Below are 14,997 nucleotides of genomic sequence, written 5' to 3'. Positions count from 1 at the left end.
TATTGTAAAGAAGAATTAGAACCAAAGAGAAAAGCCATGAGAAAGAAGAAACAGATGGAGAGAGAAAGGGAGAGAGGGAGGAAAGAAGAAGAAGAAGAAGAAGACGAAGAAGAAGAAGAAGAAGAAGAAGAAGAAGAAGAAGAGAGAAAATAGTATGTTTCGATCAGCATTCAGACATCATAGTTCTCTCTCAGAATGTGGATAGCATTTTCCATCATGAGTCTTTTTGAAATTGTCTTAGATCATTGCATTGCTGAGAAAATCTAAGTCTATCAAAGGTGGTCATCGCACAATGTTGCTTTTACTGTATACAATATTCCTGGTTCTGTCCACTTCACTTAGCATCAGTTCATGTAAGTCTGTCCAGGTTTTTCTGAAATCTGCCTGCTCATCATTCTTATGGAACAATAGCATTCCATTACATTCATATACCACAATTTGTTCATCCATTTCCCCAATTGATGGGCATCCCCTCAATTTCCAATTCTTTGCCACCACAAAAAGAGCTGCTATAAATGTTTTTGTATATATGGGTACTTTTTCCCATTTTTATGATCTCCTTGGAATACAGAGCTAGAAGTGGTATTGCTGAATCCAAGGGTATGCAAAGTTTTACAGCCTTTTGGACATAGCTCCAAATTGCTCTCCAAAATGGTTGGATCAGCTCACAACTCCACCAACAATGCATTAGTGTTCCAATTTTCCCATATCTTCTCCAACATTTATCATTTTCCTGTTTTGTCCTGTTAGCCAATCTGAGTGGTGTGATGTGCTACCTCAGAGTTGCTTTAATTTGCATTTCTCTAATCAGTAGTGATTTAGAGCATTTTTTTTCATGACTACAGATAGCTTTAATTTCTTCATCTGAAAACTGCCTGTTCATATCCTTTGACCATTTATCAATTAGGGAATGACTCATATTCTCATAAATTTGACCTTTATCAGAGGCCTTTATCAGAGACACTGGCTGTAAAAATTGTTTCCTAGCCTTTTTGCTTTCCCACTAATCTTGGTTGCATTGGCTTTGTTTGTACAAAAACTTTTCAATTTAATGTAATCAAAATTATCCATTTTGCATTTCATTATGTTCTCTATGTCTTGTTTGGTCATAAATTCTTCCATTCTCCATAAATCTGACAGGTAAACTTGCTTGCTCTCCTAGTTTGCTTATAGTTTCAGCCTTTATATCTAAATCATGTACTTATTTTGACTTTATCTTGGCATGTGGTGTAAGTTGGTCTATGCTTAGTTTATGCCATACTATTTTCCAGTTTTCCCAGGAGTTTTTGTCAAACAGTGAGTTCTTATTGCAGAAGCTGGAGTGTTTGAGTTTATCAAACAGTAGATGAATATAATCATTCACTGTTTTGTCTTGCATACCTAACCTAGTCCACTGATCCACCACTCTTTTTCTTAGCCATTATCAAGTAGTTTTGATGATTGATGCTTTATGATGTTTTAGTCCTGGTATGGCGAGACCACCTTCCCTTGCATTTCCTTTCATTATTTCCCTTGATATTCTGGACCTTTCATTTTTCCAGATGAATTTTGTTATTGTTTTTTCTAACTCTATAAAATCATTTTTGGTAGTTTGTTTGGTATGGCACTAAATAAGTAAATTAGTTTAGGAAGGATTGTCATTTTTAATTACATTAGTTCAGCTCAGTCATGAGCAACTGATATTTTTCCAGTTATTCAGATCTGGCTTTATTTGTGTGAAAAATGTTTTGTAATTGTGTTTATATGAACACATATTTGTATGGTTCCTAGGTTTGTCTTGGCAGGTAGACTCTGAAATATTTTATGTTGTCTGTAGTTAACTTTATTTTTTTTTAAATATGGAATGCTTCAAGAATTTGTGTATCATCTTTGCGCAGGGGCCACGCTAATCTTCTCTGTATCGTTCCAATTTTAGTATAAAAGTGCTGCTGAAGCGAGCACAATAAAGGTGCATTTTCTTTTCTTTTCTTTCTTTTTTTTTTTTTTTTTGGTTAGGCAATAGGGTTAAGTGACTTGCCCAGGATCACACAGCTAGTAAGTGTTATGTGTCTGAGGCCGGATTTGAACTCAGGTGCTCCTGAATCCAGCACTGGTGTGTAATTACTTTAAATGGAATTTCTCTTTCCATCTGTTGCTGCTGGGCTTTACTAGTAATATATAGAAATGCTGATGATTTATGTGGGTGTATTTTATACCCTGTAACTTAGTTAAAGTTGTTAATTATTTCAAGTAGTTTTATTAGTTAATTCTTTAGGATTCTTTAAGTATACTATTATATCATCTGCAAAGAGTGATAGCTTTGTTTCTTCATTGCCTTTCTAATTCCTTCAATTTCTTTCTCTTCTCTTATTGTTAAAGCTAACATTTCTAGTATAATATTGAATAACAGTGGTGATAATAGTCATCCTTGTTTCACTCCTAATCTTATTGGAAATGCTTCTAGCCTATTTCTATTACATATGTTGCTTGCTGATGGTTTTAGATAAATGCTACTTATCATTTTAAGGAAAACTCCATTGATTACTATACTATCTAATGCTTTTTTTTTTTTAAACAGGAATGGGTCCTGTATTTTGTCAAAAAGCTTTTTCTGCACTATTGAGATAATCATATGATTTCTGTTAGTTTGTTGTTGATATAGTCAATTTTGCTGGTAGTTTTCCTAATATTGAACCAAACCCACATGCCTGGTATAAATCCCTCTGGTCATAGTGTATTATCCTGGTGATGAGTTGCTGTAATTGTTTTGGTAACATTTTATTTAAATTTTTGCATTTATGTTCATTAGAGAGATCAGTCTCTAGTTTTCTTTCTCTGTTTTGGCTCTTCCCAGTTTAGGTACCAGCACCATATTTGTATTATAGGAAGAATTTGGTAGAACTCCTTCTTTGTCTATTTTCCCAAATATTTCATGTAGTATTAGAATTAATTGTTCTTGTGAATCCATCTGGCCTTGGAAATTTTTTCTTAGGGATTTCATAGATGGCTTGTTCAATGTATTTTCTGGAATGGGGTTTAAATTACACTTAAATAGTGTTTTATTTCCTCTTCTGTTAATCTGGCCAATTTAGATTTTTTAAAGTATTGATCCATTTCACTGAGATTGTCAAATTTATTGGCATGCATTTGGGCAAAATAGCTCATAACTATTGTTTTAATTACCGCTTCATTGGTAATGAATTCACTTTTCATTTTTCATACTTATAATTTGCTTTTCTTCTTTCTTTTTTTAAATCAAATAAACCAAAGCTTTACCTATTTTATTGTTTTTTTTCATAAAACCAGCTCTTAGTTTTATTTATTAGTTTAATAGTTTTATTAATTTCAATTTTACTAATCTCACCTTTGATTTTCAGAATTTCTAATTTGGTATTTAATTGGAGATTTTTATTTTGTTCATTTTCCACCTTTTTAAGTTGCATGTCCAACTCATTTGTCTCCTCTTTCTCTATTTTGTTCATGTAACATTTAGACATATAAAATTTCCCCTAAGAACTGCTTTGGCTGCCTCCCATAAGTTTTGGTATGTTGTCTCATCATTGTCATTCTCTTGGATGAAATTATTGATTGTTTCTGTGATTTGCTGTTTGACCCACTCATTCTTTAAGATTAGATTATTTAGTTTCCAATTAATATTTAATCTATCCTTCCATGGCCCTTTATTACATGTAATTTTTATTGCATCATGATATGAAAAGGTTGGATTTAATATTTCTGCCTTTCTACATTTGATTGTGAGGTTTTTATGCCCTAGTACATGGTCAGTTTTTGCGTATGTGCCATGTTCCTTCTATGAGTCCCTCTCCTTTTCCTTTCCCCATTCCCTTGTTACTTCTTTGCCACTTTCTGATATCTCTTCTATCCTCTCCTCTTTTCTTTCCCCTTTCCCCTCCTACTTCTTATAGGGTAAGATAAATTTCTATATCCAAGTGAGTGTTTATGTTGTTCCCTCTTGGAGCTAAATCCAATTGGAATAAGGTTCCGACAATGCTCATCTCCCTCCATTCTTTCTCTCTACTCTAACAGGTCTTTGCTCCTCTTCATGTGATAGAATTTACCCTTTTCTGTCTCCTCCTTTCCTCTTCTCCCAGTACAATCCTTTTTTTCACCCCTTAATTAATTAATTTTTAGCATCATATGAAAGTCAATTTATACCCACACCCTCTGTCTATGTATACCCCTTCTAAATGTCATAATAAAGATACAGTTCTCAAGAGTTACAAGTATCATCTTCCCATGTAGGGATGTAAACTGTTTACCCTTATTGAATAACATGGTTTTTGTTTTCTTTCCTGTTTACTTTTTTATGCCTCTCTTGAGTCTTGTATTTGAAGATCAATTTTCTTTTGAGATCTGGTAATTTCATCTGAAAGGTTTAGAAATCCCCTATTTCATTGAATGTCCATCTCCCCTGAAATATTATGCTCAATTTGCTGATCCTTGTTTGTAATCCAAGCTCCTTTGCCTTTTGGAATATCATATTCCAAGCCCTCTGATCCTTTAATGTAGAAGCTGCTACATCCTGTGTAATCCTGACTGTGGTTTCATGATATTTAAATTATTTCTTTCTGGCTGCTTGCAAGTATTTTCTTTTTGATCTGATAATTCTGGAATTTGGCTACATTATTCCTTGGTGTTTTCATTTTGAGATCTCAGGAGGTGATTGGTGGATTCTTTCAATGACTATTTTACCCTCTGATTCTAGGACTTCAGGGCAGTTTTCCTTGATAATTTCTTGAAAGACACTATCTAGGCTCCTTTTTATTTTATCACAGCTTTCAGGTAGACCAATAATTCTTAAATTATCTCTCCTGTATCTATTTTCCAGGTCAGTTGCTTTTCCAATAAGGTATCTTACATTTTCTTCTATTTTTTTTCATTCTTTTGATTTTCTTCAAGTGGTTCTTGATGTCTCATAGAGTCATTAGTGTCCATTTGCCCAATTCTAATTTTTAACAAATTGTTTTCTTCAGGTAACTTTTGTACCTCCTTCCCATTTGGCCAATTCTACTTTTTAAGGAGTTCTCTTCATTGAATTTTTGTGCCTCCTTTTGCATTTGGCCAGTTCTGCTTTTTAAAGAGTTCTCTCTTCAGTGGACTTTTGTGCCCCCTTTTCCATTCAGCCAATTGTATTTTTAAGGAGTTGTTTTCTTCAGTCAATTTTTGTCCTTCCTTTTCCAAGCTATTGACTCTCTCATATATACCTCTTATTTCTTTTCCCATTTTTTTCTTCTACTTCTCTTATTTGACTTTTAAAATCCTTCTTGAGCTCTTCCAAGAAGGCTTTTTGGACTTGTAACCAATTCATATTTCCCTTTGAGCTTTCAGATGTAGGTATATTTACAATGTTGTCCTCTTCTGAGTTTGTGTTTTGATCTTCCTTGTCACCATAATGATTCTCTATGGTCAGTGTTCTTTTCTGCTTCTTGCTTATGTTGTTTGACTATTTCCTCACATTTAATGTTGGGCTCTCCTGTTGTCCCAGGGGCCTGGTTATTGGGCTTTGTGCACTTCAGCCTTAGGTACTGGCAGGTGGGGCCTATAGGGGTCTTCTAGTTTACCTGGTGCTGAGCTGGAGTCCTAGCGATGATGTCTGATGTGTGCTGAGGCCAGGTGGGGTTTTTCTGCATTTCCCCAGGACTATATTGAAGCACAGGGAGGTTCAGCTGTTGGAGGACAATGCCTGCTCACCTGGGGCTGCTCTGAAGCAAGAGGAGGTCTGCCTGCTGTAGGACATCTGCCCACCTGAGGCTGTGCTGAATCACATGCAGGTCCACTCCTGGGCAAGGCCTGCCTGTTGGGGCTGCACTGGTGCATGAATCTGCCAGTTCCCGTAGCTATGCTAAGGCACATGGGGGGGTCCTGGTATTGGTGTTTGCCTGCTCCACCACCCTGGGGCTCAGGATCTCCTGCTGGTTTGCTAAAGTGGGGCTTGCCTCTGGCTTGTTGGGACACTGCCTGTACTGGAATGTGCTCCCCTTTTACCTTATGAAATTGAACTTTCTTTCTGATCCTCCAAATTTCCCACACTAAGAGACTGCACCCCTGTCTTTCTGCTGGCTCAGCTGTTTCAGGGTTTTTCCTGGGGTACTATTTTCTGGTTTTTTAAGAGGTCAAAAAGGGAGAGTGATAGTGACTTAATGCTTACTGTGCATCTTGGCTCCCAGAATGGCCAATTCTGCTTTTTAGAATTATTTTCATCAGTGAAGTTTTGTGCCTCTTTTACTATTTGGCCAGTTTTGTTTTTCAAGTTGTTATTTTTTCAGTATTTTTTGTGCCTCTTTTGTGAAGCTGTTAATTGTCTTGTCCTAATTTTCTTCCTCACTCATACTTCTTTACTTAATTTTTCCTTCGTCATACTCATTGATTTCTGAAAGTCATTTCTGAAAGTCATTCCTCTTCCAGGAATTTTTGTTGGGCTTGCGTCCAATTCACATTTTTTTCTTTGAGGTTTTACTTGTAGTTGTTTTGACTTCACTGTCTTCTTCCAAGTTTGTGTCTTGGTCTTCCATAGTAGCATTTTATGATCAGATTCTTTTTTATTGTTCAGTCATTTTTTTTCTGTCCTATTTCTTAACTTTGAGTTTATGTTAATTTTGGCTCTATTCCTAGCTTGGGAATAGTGGAGGGTGGGGAGAGGACTAGCACTGTCCCAAACTTCAGACTTTTTTGCACTGTTGTTTCAGAGCTAGTTCTGGGGATTTAGAAGTTTTTTGTGCTTTCAAGGTGGTGTGATCTGGGGAAATAAGTGCTCACTGCTCTCCTGGTCTGAACTCTTGTCCTTACACAAGAAGGGCCCATGATCTCTTGAGATTGCAATAGATACTGTTACTAGGGCCCTTGCTCCCTCTTGCCTGAAAATGTTCTTGCTCACCCTTGAACTATAACCAGATGTGGGTATAAGCAATGGAGATACCAAACAGCTTCCAGTCCTACATCTAGTGCTATCATAGGGGTTCCCTATAATCTCTTTCTGACCAGTTGCCACATCCTCTTACCATCTCTGGATTGAGAATTCCCAACGGTGCTGCTGCTTTTGTTGCTACCACTTAATCTTACTACTGATATAGTAACCCTGTGGATTCTAGGCCACCCCACCCCCATATTACAGATCTCTCCTTCCAACCTCTAAATTGTCTTGGACTATAAGACTGTTTCCCCTCGGCCTTTTTTGTCTTTCCAACTGCAGATTTCAATTTGAGACATTATTTTAAAGTTATCTAGACAGGAATGTTGGGAAAAGTCAGTTGAGTGCTTCTTCTATTCCACCATCTTGCTCCTCCCCAAGCAGAGTGTGCTTTGATGGTTTTTTCATTACCCACATTTAAAGAGAATGCTATTTGCAACCAATGTCAGAGGTTTGGTCATATATTGCTGAGCCAGATGTTGAAAACATCTCTTATGTATTTACTTATTTATTTACATACATTTATTTGTATATTAATTCCTTATTTATTTTATTAAAGTTAGTAATTACAAAGTCCTTTATTCCAAAGGAGATCTGTTGGCTAAAATGAAAGGTTCTGGAGCTAATTCAAATGATGCCCTTTATGAATAAGTTCAAAAGGTCTTTCATAACTATCACAAAATGTATATTCTGTAACTTCAGCACACAAAACATGGAAATAATAGCTTATAAGTTTCCCCTCCCTCTCACTTTGTTAAACTTAAAAGATTCTCTTAAAGGAGATTTGAAGTTTTATCCTATATCACAATAGAAACTGAATCCAAACTAAACAGGCTGTACTGGTGGCACACAGTGGGGAAGATGGGAAAATAATCTATATAATAATGTTATTTTTTCTTCTTGTTACTCTTGTTCAACTGGTTCATCATGACATTTTGTTACCAAAGTCACCATACTCATATTTCAGTCCATTCTGAGACACCTCACCAGAGAGGTAGATATGGGGGCTGAGAGTACAACAACATATTTTGGTTTAGGAGGCCTACTTGAATCTTGGCTCTAATACTTACCAGTTATGTGGCAATGGGCAAATTGCTTAACTTCTCCAAGATTTTGTTTTCTCCTTATCAAATGACAACAGTATTTGAAGTACCTATTTCACATGGCTTTTGTGAGAATCAAGTGTGACTATTTATGTAAGTGCTAAGTAAACATTCAAAGCTTTCTTTGTTTCTAAAAATTTTCAAGAGGAGACTTTATTTCATCAATAGGAAGAAAAAGATGAAAAGTCATATTTGCTCCAAAATCTAAGTCATGCTGTGGTGTAAACTCAGTATTTTTTTCTTAACTGGCTAAATTGCATTTCACAAAACTCCAGAATTTTAGAATTAGAAGGGAGCCCAGCAATCATCTAGTATAAATCATATTTGAAAAAGAATCCCACTACAACACATCCAACTGGTCATTCAGCTTTTCTTGATGATCTCTAATGGCAGCAGGAAGGGGAAGGGGGGAGTGTCCTGCTAACTCTGAGTCTATCCCCTTCCACTTTTGGAAAGCTCTTATTGTTACAACAAATGTAAATTTGCCCTGTGAAACCTCTATTCATCGCTCCTTGTTGTGCACCCTGGTGCCAAGCAGAGCAAAGTTAAATTCTCTTCTATATTAAAGCTTTTCAAATAATGGAAAAACAATTATCATTTGTGTCCCTATACCAGCATTCTTTGGGGGATGGGGACAAAGAAACACATACACAACACACACATATGTGTGTGTACACATATATGCACACACATATGTATATGTTCTGGTATTCTTTATCTCAGAGAATAGAGCAATCCCCTTCATGGCCCTTTCTCCTCTCCTGAAGGCAAAAATTACAATCTTCCTTGGAGAAGGATTGGAAAAATGCCAGAGATAGCTACCTATGCCTCCCCGTATTTAGACAAACCAAGTGGACATACAAAACCTACTTGGGCAGTACATACCTTACAAGCCACACATGCAAATCAAGTGTACATAAATTTAATACACCTAAAATCTATATTAATTAATTGTAATAGAGTAGAAATTGTTCTTCAACTCTTCTGAGTGGCTTACAGTATCTCAAAATATTCTAGGCTTAAACAATATAACATTCAAACAAAAATTCCTACAACTTTCTTCATTTTACAGGAAAACATGTTAGAATTAGTAACCTCAATTTTACTACCAAGTGACATTACAGAGCAATGCATGGTTAACAGCCGCATATCCATTTAGCCCCCAGAGTATTAATCAGATATTCATCCCCAGCTGTCATGAGCCCCACCCAGTACCAGAGTGTGTTTGGGGCTATCATTATGCTTCTCTTTTGCACTCTGCCACCTACTTGGCTGCCCCAACTACCTCCACTCCTTTATAAAAGTGTAACAGAATTTCATAGCCTAAGGTTGATTTATGTGTTGATCTATCCCACCACCTCATGGCTTAGCCCCTATTCTACTTCCACGTAGCCCATTCATACCGCATTTCATCTGAGGTCAGTTACAAAGGCATGAGTAACAATGTTTAAAAAGCAAATATGTGAAAGCTTTCAGAATGACATTTATTCCCAAGCCCACAAATCCTCTCCTCCTTTAGCAGGCAAGCACCAAATCCATAAGTTCACTTCTCCCCAACTATTCCCACAAAAAAGTAACAGGCACCTTTCCCAGTTACAGAAAAAACAAAGCTGCCTAATGGTCTATATCCTCTAGTCTTTTAGAATGACTTAAGAACTGAAGGGGCTGTGAGGGCTTACTCCAACTGGTCTCCGTTTCTCTTGAGAGAAGCATAGCTTGAGAATGCTGGGTAGCACCAAGCAGACTTGATCTAGTCTAGTGTTAGAACATCCTGGAAAACAGTTCTGTAAAATTTCCTGTGGAAATACAGCCTAGCAACTTTTCCTGCAGTGCTATAGCCACATGTATTGAGGACCCAGAAAAGAAAGTACTTGCCTCAAAAGTCCAGGGAAATGTCAACATCAAAACTCTGTTGGACATCAAAAACTCATGATTGTGTCAGTAGAAATGATATTAGAGAAGAAGCATTACCACCCTCTTTGGAGTTCACCATAAAGACCATAAGACCTTTCTGTCTGACTTGCAGCTAAAACCTTCACATACATTGTCTCCCCCATTAGAACGGAAGCTCCCTGAGAGCAGAGACTGTCTTACATTTTTCTCAGTACTTTCAGTGCTTAGGGCAGTGCTCTGAATATAGTAAATACTTAATAAATGTTTCATTCATTCATTCACTCACTGGTCCCTTACCTGTGTGACCTCCATCTCTGCTTCTTGATCCTAACACATTTTTTTTTTTGCAAGTGCACTTGAAAAACAGTACCTTGAGTCTTTACCCCTTTCCACATTTGCAAATGTGAGGAGAGAAGTTTTTCCCCTTCAGCAGAATAAAAAGCAAAAGTGCCTGCGGCCTATCCAAGTGGCCAGAGTTGAAGAACACCCAGTTTCCCCTAGCAGAGCAACACTGTGCCAATCTCTGTCTTCAGAGTCAACTTGGTCCCTCTTGTAAAGTATCCACCTAGTATCCTCATCCACATGTAGCATGGGCTCCATCCATCAACTCTAATGGGAGGGAGCAAGGAGGCTTGGTAACTCCACTATAGGAACTAACATGGCAGCTCCCCTTGGGCAATGTCTTTAAAGTGAAACGTGTTGATTACTGAATTGCAAAATTTTCTTTTTTTGTGTGACTCTGAATGCATACTGCAGAAGCACTAATCTTTTGGATTCTCCTAAGTAGTAAAGCCTGAAATCTTATCAAAAACATAGAACGCATTTTTAGAAATAATTTTGTTTTTATGTCACTTAAATTTCCTCTTTTGTCCTTCTCCCACCCCTTGCAGAGAGCCTTCCTACATAACAAAGAATTTTTATTTAAAAAAAAAAAACAGAAAGGGGCGGGTGTGGAAATCAACCAATACATCAAAGCAGTCTGACAACATGTGCAACATTGCAAACCCATAGACCCCTTGGGGCATTTTATTTTTTTAACTGGGGAGATATGTCATATCTTTCAGTCTCATCATATTCTTGACTGTATTCTTAACAATGACAGTCCTTATTCAGAAAAATTAAAAAGAAAATATGTCACCACTACTTCTCTCCAATTAAGGGCTGAACATCTAACATGAGGAAAGTAGTTTGTTGGGGGGTACAAGGGGAGAGCATAGGGTGCAAGGGAAAATGAATGTAAAATTGAACTTAATTATCAGGAAGCCAAATGGACCCAGATTGAGAAGAGAAAGAGGAAAAGAGAAAACTTTCAGTCATTTCAAGAATGGCTCAGGGAATTTCATCAACATTTTAAAATCCCATCCCAAAGAACACAAAGCTTAACTCCAAATAACAATATTATGATCCTTGGAAAAAAGACAAAGTTTCTTCAGTAAGATATCAGCACATTCCAAGGACCTCTTTATCCCAACAATCCTGACATATTTATTCTTAGAATACAAGATGCAGCCAAATATAAGTGTATATGTATAGGTGTGTATATGTATTATGAATATAGGGGTGTGTGTATATATATATAACTTGAGTCATATTCAAATAAGCCTATTCAGAGTTTGGCTCAACCAGAGAACTATTTAAGAGCCAGTTACCATTAATAACACTATAGATCTTGTCACCTGCACTGACTGACCCCCCCCCAATATTTGATTGTAATAATTACTCCTATAGATTGGTTTTCTCTTTGTTATCAACTGACATAATAGTTGAAGACTCAGGAAATATTTTATGTACACTGTTTCATTTAATGTAAAAACCAAACAATTTTGCATTTAAAAGAAGCTTTAGGAATGGGAAAAATAGATTTATTGGAAAACTCAGAAGTGTTAGAACTGATAGGGGTGGAAAGGGACTAGGGACTCAGGAGCCCAGGGGAGAAAGTATATCATGAGATTGTTGGCTGCAGAAGTGGGAGGCAATACACCCCCACAATGAAGTCACTGATGGGGGCTGGTGAGGGTAGGAAGCACTGTAGGAGATGGTATTATCATCTTGGGATAATGTTCCGATGGCCCAATCCTAGTTATTGCTCTAATTTCTTTTCATCCTTGAAACAATCCTGTGAGATACTATTATTGTAAGTATTAAGTGATTCTATTTCAAGGGAATTTTCTCAGGATATCCACTTATTCTGACTTTATTTTTATATTTTAAATCCTCCCCTAACTAATGTAAATGCAATTTATGTGATTTCATCTGTAAATAATGAAATTCACCATTAAATACCTTGGGTATTACAAATATATGCAAATATTTTCATACCATCTATTAAACATCATTGTCCTATAGACATAATAAATTTGATCTGTAAATGGCTACAAAGTGTCCACAAAATTATACTGGCATTTATGCAGAAATAAATTAGCATGCAAAATATGATTTGCTTTAAAAATTTCCAGACCATAAATGATTGTTTAATAAAGAACTGAATCTACCCTTTGGGGTTTGATAGAAATCTATATCAAGGTTTTTAAATTAATGGAATGAAATAGGAAAAAGCACTTGAAACCATAAGTTATATTTAGGTATTTGTCATGAAGCCAAGCTCCCTGGGTTTTGTATGTCTGACCCTTTGGCATCTTCCCACATAATCAAACTTTTAACCCAGACTTTGTGTAAAGGGAATAACAGCATATTTTTTCCCCTTCTATGTTTAACTTGGCTTAATTTTTTGTAAGAGCTCCTCTTTCCCACAGACTACTTCAAAACCATTGTGAGGTTAACAATGTCCCTAACACTATGGTTACCAGAGTCAATTAGCTGGCTAGCCTTTTGAAAGTACAACATTAGCTCCAGACCCCTTGCTATCTCAATAACCAGTAGAAAAGCCAGTAATAGGGCTTTCAACTTTAACCTAAATTATATTTGCATTTGTGAATTTTCTGATTCTGCTTTTCCATACTGCATTAAGACCAAAAAAAAAATCCCCCCAAAATAGTAGAGCTCCACATGATTCTGTGAGACATATATCTACCCAAAACAGACATATCTTTCCTCACAGAGAAAAAATATACAGCTAAGAATCAGGAGAATGTTAGAAAAATAAGTCACAGAAATCCATTTGGAAGCCATAACTATTTAGCTAGGGGAGTTAAATAAGTCTAAGAACTTTTCTAAACCTTTTTATACTTTGCTTTTGACCTGGGAGGGAAAATATAAGAATTTAAAACACTACCTAGAGCAGGAAAGGGTAGAAGTGCTAAACTAACCTGTTACCCCCTTTTCACCACAATCAGATAATAGCTAGGAAGGTTCACTTTCTAATCCCGTTCACAGGAATGGGAAATCAAAATTTTTTGGAGGTAAATTGCTAACAGTTTTGTCCATGCTGGAACTTTGACCTGCTTAGCCCATTCAGCAAAACTGAATAATTTTCAGAGGCTCATCTTGAACATCACTCACCAGAGTTCCTGGGGCTCAAGAACTCTATGTTCTACTTGGATTACAAGGCCTTTATGGCTAAGACTAAGGCTAAGAGACAAATTTAAATGGGCTCAGCCAGCCACTAATGTGTTGTCTGGCCTCGAGTAAGTTTCTTAAGTTTCCTCTTCTGTAAAAGATTAGACAGAAACTTTTCTGAAAAAGAAAAAAAAATCTGGGGGCTTTAGTGAGCTGCAAGCTTGATGTGAGTCAGCCAGATGAGAGGGAAGTCCAAGATGTTAATTTCATCTTGGGCTACATTGAGAATCATTGCTTCCCAGAAAAAGGAGGTGACAATCCAGCTGTTACCTGCTTCAGTCAGATCACAACAAGTGTCTTACATTCATTCCTGGCCACTTATAAACACAAAGTACATGCTTCTAGCTGATTTGCTGTTATTTATGCTAACTAGTTCAACCAAAACACCAAATGGTCTTATACTTCCCAATGCATGCAATCAAACTTTATTAATCAATATGTGCAAAATGAACAAACATCAGGCCCTCTAAGAGCAAACCTCATTGCTCATAACAAAGTACCCTCTCTGCCAAGCCAGAGGCTATGTGTCTTCCTCATAGGTGGTCTTCTGACAAGTCTCAGTCAATAAGCATTACTCTCAAGTAAACACCATTTAGTCTCAAATGCAAGGAATACAGGAGTCAGTCCTAGTTGCAACTTAGGAGCAAGTAGATGGCTAGAGTCTCCAGCGAATTTTTCACATTTCTAGCTATAGGTATTTCACAATTTGTTTACCACATAATTTAACTGGTAGTTCATTACACAAACTGCTAATAAAGTTGTTTTTTATTATTTTTCCATTGTCATCTGTCCTATAAAAGGGTCCACATATGCTTACCAGTTATTTAAGAACACACACCCACACGTTTACCAGATTATATCACACAAGTGCCTATCTTATTACTGAAAAACAACTTAGAGGAAAACAACTTACTCAAAACAACTCAATAACAAAATGGAAGCTTAAAACAAAATGGAGTCAGTTATGCTAAGTTGTCAAACTTAATTCTACTATCTTATGGTAAAAAAATGTTATTTTCACTATAACATTATATTTTAGGAAAAGATATTGAACTGGAAAGGATCAAGAGGTAGTCAAAGAATATATAAAATGGCTTTGAGTTCATGCCTAAAAAACTTGATTAAGGGAACTTGGGATGCTTAGTATGGAGAAGGGAAGGCTTGAAGCTGTTTTCAACTATTTCAAGAAATTACATGTGAGGGATTAGACTTGTTCTGTTTGGCAGCAAAACAAAGAGGATATAATTTGCAAAGTGGTAAAAAAAAAAGAATTATACTAGATGGCAACTAGAGTTATTCAAAAGTGAATTTAGCTGCCTCAAGAAGTAGCAGATTCCAGAAGATGCTGGATGAATGACCACCTGTTCAGTTCATGTAGAAAGGTATTGGCTTGATTAGACAACTGTAGAGGTCCCTGCCACCTCTGAAATTCTAACATTCTGGGAAATTGAAAAGAAAATATCTGTAATTGGCATAATTGGAGAGATGTTTTATTTTATGACCCTCAAATGTTTAAAAACTTTTGGTGACTTTAAAGTTCGTTGTAATTTAATTCAAGAAGCATTTATTAAGTACCAG

The 14,997-nt window shown here is 36.5% G+C and overlaps 1 non-coding gene across 1 annotated transcript; it reads right to left on the bottom strand.

The window, feature by feature from the left end:
• Window positions 1-1,832: 1,832 nt before the first annotated feature.
• LOC144455550 (U6 spliceosomal RNA) lies at window positions 1,833-1,941 on the bottom strand. Its single transcript, XR_013484269.1, has one exon. It is a non-coding gene; the product is annotated as a U6 spliceosomal RNA (small nuclear RNA).
• Between the last annotated feature and the right edge of the window lie 13,056 nt (window positions 1,942-14,997).

Source organism: Phascolarctos cinereus, unplaced genomic scaffold (genome assembly GCF_003287225.1).
Source record: "Phascolarctos cinereus isolate Bilbo 61053 unplaced genomic scaffold, phaCin_HiC Scaffold_9;HRSCAF=440, whole genome shotgun sequence".
In the NCBI taxonomy this organism is placed as follows: Eukaryota; Metazoa; Chordata; class Mammalia; order Diprotodontia; family Phascolarctidae; genus Phascolarctos; species Phascolarctos cinereus.
Note: the sequence above shows the minus strand (reverse complement) of the source record. Positions and strands in the feature narration are given on the sequence as shown.